This window comes from Heterodontus francisci, chromosome 8, assembly GCF_036365525.1.
Source record: "Heterodontus francisci isolate sHetFra1 chromosome 8, sHetFra1.hap1, whole genome shotgun sequence".
Classification (NCBI taxonomy): domain Eukaryota; kingdom Metazoa; phylum Chordata; class Chondrichthyes; order Heterodontiformes; family Heterodontidae; genus Heterodontus; species Heterodontus francisci.
In genome coordinates, this window is record NC_090378.1 from 119,846,018 (window position 1) to 119,855,588 (window position 9,571).

Consider the following 9,571-nt stretch of genomic DNA (forward strand, 5'->3'; position numbering starts at 1 on the left):
CAGCACTGTGGGTGTACCTACACCCCAAGGACTGTAGCATTTCAAGAAGGAAGCTCACCACCACCTTCTCAAAGGCACATAGGGATGGGCAATAATTGCTGGCCTCGCCGACGATGCCCACATCCCATAAACAAATAAAAATGTTTCTGATGATAAGTCACAGACCTGAAACATTAACTCTGCTTCTCTCTCCAATGATGCTGCCTGACCTGCTGAGTATTTCCAGCACTTTGTTTTTAGTTCAGATTTCAAGCATCTGCAGTATTTTGCTTTTATTTAACTACAGTTACAGTGTGTATCGATTTATGGGTACTAAAGTGAGTGCCCACCACCTGCATACAATTAAACACAATTAATATACAATTAACACTCCTGACCAGCCTCCCATATTCTACTCTCTGTAAACTTGAGGTCATCCAAAACTCCACTGCTCTACTAGCTTCAACAAATGCCCGTCACCCATAACCCCTGTGCTCCCTGACCTACATTGGCTCCTGGTGAAACAACGCCTCAATTTAAAAATTCTCATCTTGTTTCCAAATCCCTCCAAGGCCTGGCAGTTGCCTATCTCTGTAATTTCCAGCCGTAAACCTTGCGAGATATCTGCGCTCCTCTAATCCCGGCCTCTCGAGCATTCCCGTTTTCAATCACTCCAATATTGGTGGCAGAACCTTCGGTTGCAAAGGCCTTAAGCTCTGGAACACCCTCCCTAAACCTCTCTACCTCACATTCCTCCTTTAAGACACTCCTTAAAGCCTGTCTCTTTGACCAAACTTTTTGTCATCTGCCCTAATATCTCTCTATGTGGCTCAGTAACATGTCTTGTTTTACATTGCCTCTGTAAAACACCTTGGGACGTTTTATTACTTTAAAGGTACTATATAAATACAAGTTGTTGTTCAAGCTAAAACAGTAGCAGTTAGAGCCGATTTCAAAAGGGATAATTGTGCTCAACAAACCTCCATTTTTTGAAGAGCTGACTGAGATAGTAGATGTGGAAATATGGTGGATGTGGTTTACATGGATTTAGAAAATCTTTAACAAGGCATGACATGAGATTACTGGAGATTAAGGGGTATGGAATTAGGGGGAGGATAACAAACTGGATAAAAAATTGGTTAGAAGGAAGGGAATGGAGAGTAGGAATTGAGTGCAGTTTTCCAGAGTGATTGGAAGTGGGTAGCTGTGTCCCACAGGGTTTTGTTCTGGGGCCACTTCTGTTCACTCTGTCATTGATTTGGGTACAGACTAGAGGGAGTGGTGTTGTAATGTGCAGATCGTATCAAAGTAGGAGGAATAGCTAATTCTTTGGAAGACCAAAGGAAGCTGCAAAGGGAGATTGAGATGATGATGGAATGGGTTAAAAAGTGGCAGGTAGAATTCAATGTCACTTTAGTGTTTGGTTTGCAAAGAATAACAGCAATAATTATACTCTGAGTGGGAGTAGGTTCAGTGCTATGAAGAGCAAGGATCTGCAGGAACAGGTTCACAGGACATTAAACACAATACCTTTGGTTGATAGGGCTGTTAAAAAAAAAGGCAGGCTAATAGAATTCTATGTTTTAGGAACATAGGAACAGGAGTCAGCCATTCAGCCTCTTGACCCTGTTACACCATTCAATTAGATCAACTCCATTTTACCCACCTTTGATCTGTATCCTTTAGTATCATTGCTCAAGAAAAATCTATCACTCAGTCTTGAAATTTTCATTTGATCCCCCAGCATTCATTGTCTTTTGGAGAGAGAGTTGCAGATTTCTGCAGCATTTGTGTGAAGAAGCATTTCCAAATAGGCCTCAATGGTGTAGCTCTAATTTTAAAATTGTACTTCCTTGTTCTGAATTTCCCCCAAAAGCACCAATTCTCAAGTGTTTCTTTGTATTTGTATTTCCCCATACCAGATAGTATCCGAATGAATCTGCATTCTATCCTCTCTAAAGCCTCAATACACTTCCTGTAATGTGCAGCCCAATACTACAGACATTACTCTAACTGAGGTCCTCAGGTTTAAATAGTCTCATCATTACCTCTTGGCTTTTATAGCCTATACCTCGAGATTGGCTTTGGAGTGGGGACAAATTCACTGGATTCACTAGAATGATGCCAGTGTTTAAAGGGTTAAATTATGAGGACAGATTGCATAAACTTTAAGTTTTGTGGTAGTGAAAGTCTGGATTAGATTAGATAGGTGGATAAAGAAAATTGGGATGAAATATGGGAACAGAGTGGGTAAATAAAAGAAAAGACAGACTTGCATTTATATAACACTTTTCACAACCTCAGGATATCCCAAGGATCTTTCCAGCCAACGAAGTACTTTTGAAACATGGTCACTGTTATAATGTAGGGAACATGGAAGCCAATTTGTGCACAGCAAGCTCCCACAAACAGCAATGTGATAATGACCAGATAGTCTGTGATGAGGACTGTTTGTTTGTGTGAAGGGTAAATGCTGATACTCACTAGTGGTCCGAATGGCCTGTTTCCATGTTATAACTTCTTTGTATGCCAATCCCTCAGGTCTCTGCATGCTACCTTTTACAGGAGCTGGCTAGTTTCTAGTTCTTTACCTCTGTCAAAGGCCACAGTGAGGTCAAGAAATGTATATGCGCCCGTATACTCAGAAATAACTTAGATTTCTATAAAATCTTTCACGTCTTCAGGACATCCGAAAACATTTGATGGCCAGTGAATTAATTTTAAAGTGCAAACAATACAATCAATTTGTACACAGTCTCTGCTGCCCATATTCAAAGCCAATCCCTCAACTTTACCACGAGGAAGCTTGTGTGGAGTAGAAGCAATGGCTGTTGGGCTGAAGTCCTATGTGTGCTGTAAACACTGTATAATACTATGTGGTCTCACTTAGCCTCTCTAAGGTGGTGACGTAGTGGTATTGTCACTGAACTAGTAATCCAGAGGCTCTGGCTAATGTCCTGGGGACACAGGTTCAAATCCTACCATGGCAGCTGGTGGAATTTAAATTCAATTAATAAAAATCTGGAATTGAAAGCTAGTCTCAGTAATGGTGCCATGAAACTATCATCGATTGTCGTAAAAACCCATCTTGTTCATTAATGTCCTTTCGGGAAGGAAATCTGCAGTCTTTACCCAGTATGGCCTATGTGTGTCTCCAGACCCACAGCAATGTGGTTAACTCTTAACTGCCCTCTGAAATGGCAATTAGGCATGGGCAACAAATGCTGGCCTTGCCAGAGACACCCACATTCCATGAAAGAATTAAAAAAAAAACTCCCATCACGTCAATCAAAGATACGACCATTTCTGAACACCTCCCTTTCCATTCACATTCTGGTTCCCATCCCAATCTCACATCCTTTTGTGTCTTTCCAAGTCACATACAACAGCATTTCAAATATGCTGGCATCACCCCCTTCCTCAAAAAACCCACACTTGATCCATCTGTCCTTTCAAACTACCAGCCCATCTCCAACTTCCCTTTCCTGTCCAAAGTTCTTGAACGTGTTGTTGCTTCCCAAATCCTTGCCCAAATTTCCCACAGCTCCATGTTGAAACTTCTTCAGTGAGGTATCCATTCCTGCCACAGCATCGAAACATTTGTCAATAAGTCACAAATGGCATTCTTTATGATTGTGACTGTCATTAATTATCACTTCTCATCCTACTCGACCTGTCTGCTGCCTTTGACACAGTTGACCACACCATCCTCCTCCAATGCTTCTCTGTCATCCAGCCTGAGACTGCCCTCACCTGGTTTCATTCCTAGCATTCCAGTAGTGGCCAGCGAATCACCTGCAATGATTTCTCTTCCTGCTCCCACATCTTGGTCTCCCCTACCTATTTCTCATCTACATGCTGTCCTTTGGGGACATAAACCAATGCACAGTAAGGTTCCATTTGTACAGTGGCAACAACCAGCTTTTACCACCACCTCTTTCATCTCCTTCACTGCTTCCGATTTCTAACACTGCTTCTCTGACATCCAATACTGACATAGCCACTGATTCCATCCACCTTCCGAGGCACTCTTGAGCTGAACTCGTGTGCATTTCCACCCCCTGCTGTCCCTTCATTCTCCCCATCATTCGTGGCCATACTTCCCAAAATTTAGGCCCCACATTCTGGAATTGCCTCAAAACCCCATTGTTCTTCTCCGTAAGCATTCTCCTTAAAACAGCTTCTTTCACAAAGCTTTTAGCCACTAGCTCCTAATTTCTGTTCCTTTTGACTTGCTGTGGGTCTGACCAGATCAGTGTACAACACAGTCAGAGTTTACAGCAGGACTGCGGGTCCGCTCGGTCAGTGTGTACAGCGGGACTGCGGGTCTGATTACAGTTACTGAAGAGGTTATGATGAGTGAATCTAGGAGTTATACAGATGTGGATTTACATTTATCTCTATTAGTTAATGTTAGTGTGCAGAGACTGGATGCATGTTAACTGGAGATTTGACTAAGCATAACTATCCCTGTTTTTAAACACATGGACCTAGGACATAATTGAGTTTCAAAGTGGATTCCTTCCCTTACTGCATTTGATTTTGAGTGCTATTGCTACATGAGTGTGGTTGTAAGTAAAACTGTTATAATCTGAACCTGAGTGGATTCTTTACAGAAACAACATCAGACCAGAGTGATATTGAAAGCAGAATCCGTGCTCTGAAGGATGAGCTTAGGAAACGCAAGTCAATTGTGGATAAGTTTAGTTTAGAGATACAGCACTAAAACAGGCCCTTCAGCCCACCGAGTCTGTGCCGACCATCAACCACCCATTTATACTAATCCTACACTAATTCCATATTCCTACCACATCCCCACCTGTCCCTATATTTCCCTACCACCTACCTATACTCGGGGCAATTTATAATGGCCAATTAACCTCTCAAGCTGCAAGTCTTTGGCATGTGGGAGGAAAGCGGAGCACCCGGAGGAAACCCACGCAGACACAGGGAGAACTTGCAAACTCCACACAGGCAGATAAGCTGAAAAAAGAACAGAAGAAACGTCAGAAGGAGAGATTGAAAGCCCAGGAGGCTAGCCTCCTTAAACAACTGGAGGTGAGACTATTGTGGAAGGGCCTGACACCCCACACTGTCTAGCCAGTTTTCAGCTGGCGATAGAACATCAGTCACTGCAGAAGCTGCAATTCAGCCAGTTGCACATACTTCATATTCTCAAAATCAACTCAGCATCTACAAAGTAGATGCTTTTACAATTTTTAATTAGAAAATTATTGAGGGCTATAAAGTGTTTTGGGATGTCCGGCGGGCAAGAAAGATGTTATTCAAAAATAGGTTTTCTCTTTCGGTCTGTCTCTGCTCCACCGTTAGTGGCAGAGTCTTCCACATTATGTCCAAAGCTCGTTCAAAACCATTTCCCAAATCCATCTGCATTGCCACATCACTTCCTACTTTCAGGAGGTTCCTGAAGATCTATGTTTTTCAATGGCACCTTGGGTAGCCTCTCCTTAGGCTGTCACCCTCCTGCTCAATGCCCACTTCTTCTTTGTTAAAGCAGTTCGGGGCATTTTGCTATATTAAATGCTGGATAATTAGAGGTTGTTGTAGTGTTGGGATTTAGTGTGTTAAGTGTTTGGTAGGGTGGGGGGAACCTTAACTAACAAATTGGTTTTGACAACATATGACCATCCAGGTATTTTGTCACCCCCATTAATCTTTTTAGTTACTTACTTGGGTGATTAGTTTTACTTGCTGCTAAAATTCACTTTTTTTATTCAGGAATGGTTTTGCAGTTTGTCTAGTGCAGTTAGCAAACTATGATTGACTTGTGGTTCTTTAAATCAGAATGTTTGACCTCACATGTCTCTCTGTGTCTCTGTCTTCACCAGTCCTATGATGAATTTATTAAGAAGACCCAGGCTGAACTAAGTAAAGACCTTGATGTGGCCTGCTCAACCAAACCGCAGATCAAAAACCTGTACTCCACTGGTACTGAGAAACCCAAGATTAAACCACTCTCTCTACAGAGGTACTGTCAGTGTTGGGTGCTAATTGGAAAATCTTCTGAAGAATTGTCTCTTCTATTGCACTTTTATATGATAAATATGATAGTAATGGTGGGTCTTCTACCCGAGTGGAATTCCTGTTGTCGAAATTAGTTAGTGGTTGAAGGGTCCCCAGTTATCTAGCAGTTTTATGTTGGGGAAGCTGTGCATTTACCTAGACTTTATAGCACACAAACCAACCATTCGGCACAACAGGTCTATGTAGGTATTTATGCTCCACCTGAGCCTCCTCCCACCTTACACCATCTGACCCTAACAGTGCTCCCTCTTCCTTTTTCTTTCAGGTACTTATCTAGATTGCCCTTAAATACACCTATATTATTCACCTTAAGCATTCCATGTAGTAGCCAGTTCCATAATTCTCACCACTCTCCACTCCACACTCTGGGTAAAGAATTTTCTCCTGAACTCCCTGTGAATTTATTCATGACTGCCTTATATTAATGGCCCCTAGTTCTGGTCTCCCCCACAAGTGGAAGCATCTTCTCTATGTTTACCCTATTTGAACCCCTTCATATTTTAAAGACCTCCATCAGGACACACCTCAGCCTTCTCTTTTTTAGATTAAAGACCCCCAGTCGGTTCAACCTTTCCTAATAGTTATAACTAATGTTCCTCTCAACAGTTTAAAACCTTTCCAAAAACAAGCCTGTATATCTGATGCGAAACCGATCAGGTCATTCTGTATGACAGAAAAGAAGAGCATTGTTCAATAATTTTATTTTAAAGCAAACCTATGCAATTGCTCCAAAATGTTAATGTTCATACATTACCTGGGCAGGTCAATTGGGTGAGTTTCGGGATGTGCCATGAGGCAGTCCTGGGAGTGTAGTATTTCCACAAAATCCGTGTATTGTTGGGATTGTAAACTGCCATTTGTATACTCGCATCTCCTGCCCCCAGGTCGTAATGTTCCATGCACTGAAATGGACAATGACTCTTTTCTCCATTCATATTTAACACCCTTTCATACTTGAAATTTGAATTTATTTGCTGCTTCCGTTTACCCTATCTCCATCACACACTATTGTCTAAAGAGCTGGTTGTTCCAGCCTGGAGGCCCGGTTACATATATGAGTACTGCTCTGTAGCAACCTTCAGTGTCAAAAGAATCCATTCCACCATGTTGCCACTTTCTCCTTTCACCATGGTCTAGCCAATGATGAGGGAAGGAGTAAGTGTCAATCAAGACAAAAACTCAACTTCAGGTTGACCCAATGCTTCCACACAGTGTGCACCAGGCCCAATACCTCCTTCAATTAGTTTGTGCTAAGTGCTGCAATTATATTCTCCTCTTTCGGGTGTTGATAGCAGACAGTCATTTAACCGAAGCTTTGTATGCTACTGGTTTAAGAAGATTGGACGATGCAACTGTTTGGCATCTTAATTTAATACGCATCAAAAGTGACTAAGTGCATGGAGCGAAATGTGTGTGGAAAATAAAAATTGGAATTCCTTTATAACTGAAACATGGTAGATTTCTCCAGCATTTTGTATTTGGCAGCACAGAAATGTGATTGTAATATTAGATCAGGATGGTACCTTTCTTACTGCTGGTATTTCAGGTTCATTTTTATTCAATGATAAAGTTGCTGTTTCAAGTTGGTGACCTTTTATCAGAATCTGATGCAAGGTCATTGACCTGAAACATTAACTCCATTTCTCTCTCTCCACAGCTGCTGCCTGACCTGCTGAGCGTTTCTAGCATTTTCTGTTTTTCGTTCAGATTTCCAGCATCTGCAGTATTTTGCTTTTGTCATTTTATTCAACTCATTATGGCCCAGAGTGGGAATTGTTTTACATTCCCTGGAAGATATTTTTGATAGCTGATTGCCTTTTTACTGATATAACTCCTCCAGGCAGCAGTGCAGAAATCTGTGTTCTTGCAGTTTAAAATGTGACTATTACCCAGAGACATCAGCTGTGTTACCAGCAGGACAGGTTATAAGGTGAAAAGCAAGTCAGAAAAGCTTGCTGGGAAATAGTGGCACAACAGTTTCAGGGTTCTGACTAGGAGGCCAGTGTTGGTTTACCAGTTGTGTCTATTACAGACACTCCAGAAGGTTAGGCAAAGATTGGGAAATGCTGTTTAGTATGGGGACTGCCTGTTTATGCACCACAGTCTAGGAAGGGGTTGACTGGATTTATCCATCACTGAAAATAGCTAAGTTGGTTATACTGCACGGACTATATGATTTACGCTGCCGAGCTCTAAGTTAGAATTTGTTTTCTGTTTTCAGGACTGAATCTGCAAAGAGCTGGAAATCCCTTACTGAGGGCGAAAGATCCAAAGCATCGTTGGGCTCCGTTGCCAAACACGGTATGTACCTGTTACCACACACCAATAGATTTGGACCCCAGGGATTGTGCCTTTAAACAGCTAAGTTAGTGTAGGATTGAAAAGCTCTAGAAAATGTTTACTATCATTTTAATATTTTGACTTGATGTATTGAGCAGCAAGCAGTCAGCCTTCATATTGAAAGCCAGTGTAAATCAGCAGCTGATATATTTATGTTTTTGGTAATTCCGCAATCGGTTGCTGCACTGATCTCCAGTTCACCTACTCTCCCTTGTATCTAGATCTATCGCATTCAGTTCTGAACTTGTATGTGCCATCACCAGACTGGCTTTTTAAAAAAAAATTCCAAATATTGTTTCAATAAGGCTTTTTTGTTCCTTTACTGAGAATGCAATGGCTTTCAAAACTACATCCTCAAGTGGTGTCATTGCAAGTTTACATGGATAAAATAATTTCACGTCCCACTTCAGAGACCTGAATCCCATAATCCAGGCTGACACTTTAGTGCAGTACTGAGTGAGAGCTTCACTGTTGGTGGTGCTGTCTTTTGTTGAAGATGTTAAACCGAGGCCCCGTCTGCCTTCTCAGGTGGATGTAAAAGAAAAGTGTAGCGAGTTCTTCCCAAGTGTCCTGGCCAATTTTTATCCCTCAGTGAACACCTAAAACAGATTATCTTGTCATTGATCTTATTGCTAGTTGTGGGACCTTGCTGTGCTGCCGTGATTCCAACGTTACAACCGTGACTGCATTTCAAAAAATATTTGATTTATTGTCAGGTGCTTTGGTGGTGGTCCTGAGGACATGAAGTGTATTGTACACACACAATTTCATTCTTTATAGAAAGTGATTGAGTAACACCAATTACTTGTGTTTGTTACAGACCAAAGATTATCAAGTCCAGAAGGGCAGAAATCTAATTGCCTCAGTGAACTGCAAGCATCAGACTGAAGCAAATCCACAATCTTCGATAGTCGAGATTGGTCAAACAATTTGTTTCTCTCTACTTTGCGACAAAAAATTTCTCAAAGATGCAACTTTCCAGGAATCTGATGCAACTGAGGTTTACTTCATAGGAGATGCTATTGTCAGATTCAAGTGCTGTACTATTTTATATACTGAATCGATAAACTGATTTAATAGATATCTCTCAGCCTCGGTCTTAGACAAGGTTACATGTAAAAGACAAGTTAAACCTTCTGATAAATCTGACTTTATTTTGATGAACAGCCTCTCTGATGGTGTTGGACATTACTTTAAAGCTCAGTTG

General features: G+C 41.5%; 1 long non-coding RNA gene across 1 annotated transcript; it reads left to right on the forward strand.

The window, feature by feature from the left end:
* Positions 1 to 4,957: 4,957 nt before the first annotated feature.
* Positions 4,958 to 9,253, forward strand: LOC137372598 (uncharacterized). Its single transcript, XR_010975454.1, has 4 exons — positions 4,958 to 5,037; positions 5,829 to 5,968; positions 8,246 to 8,325; positions 9,185 to 9,253. It is a non-coding gene; the product is annotated as an uncharacterized lncRNA (long non-coding RNA).
* The last annotated feature ends 318 nt before the right edge of the window (positions 9,254 to 9,571 follow it).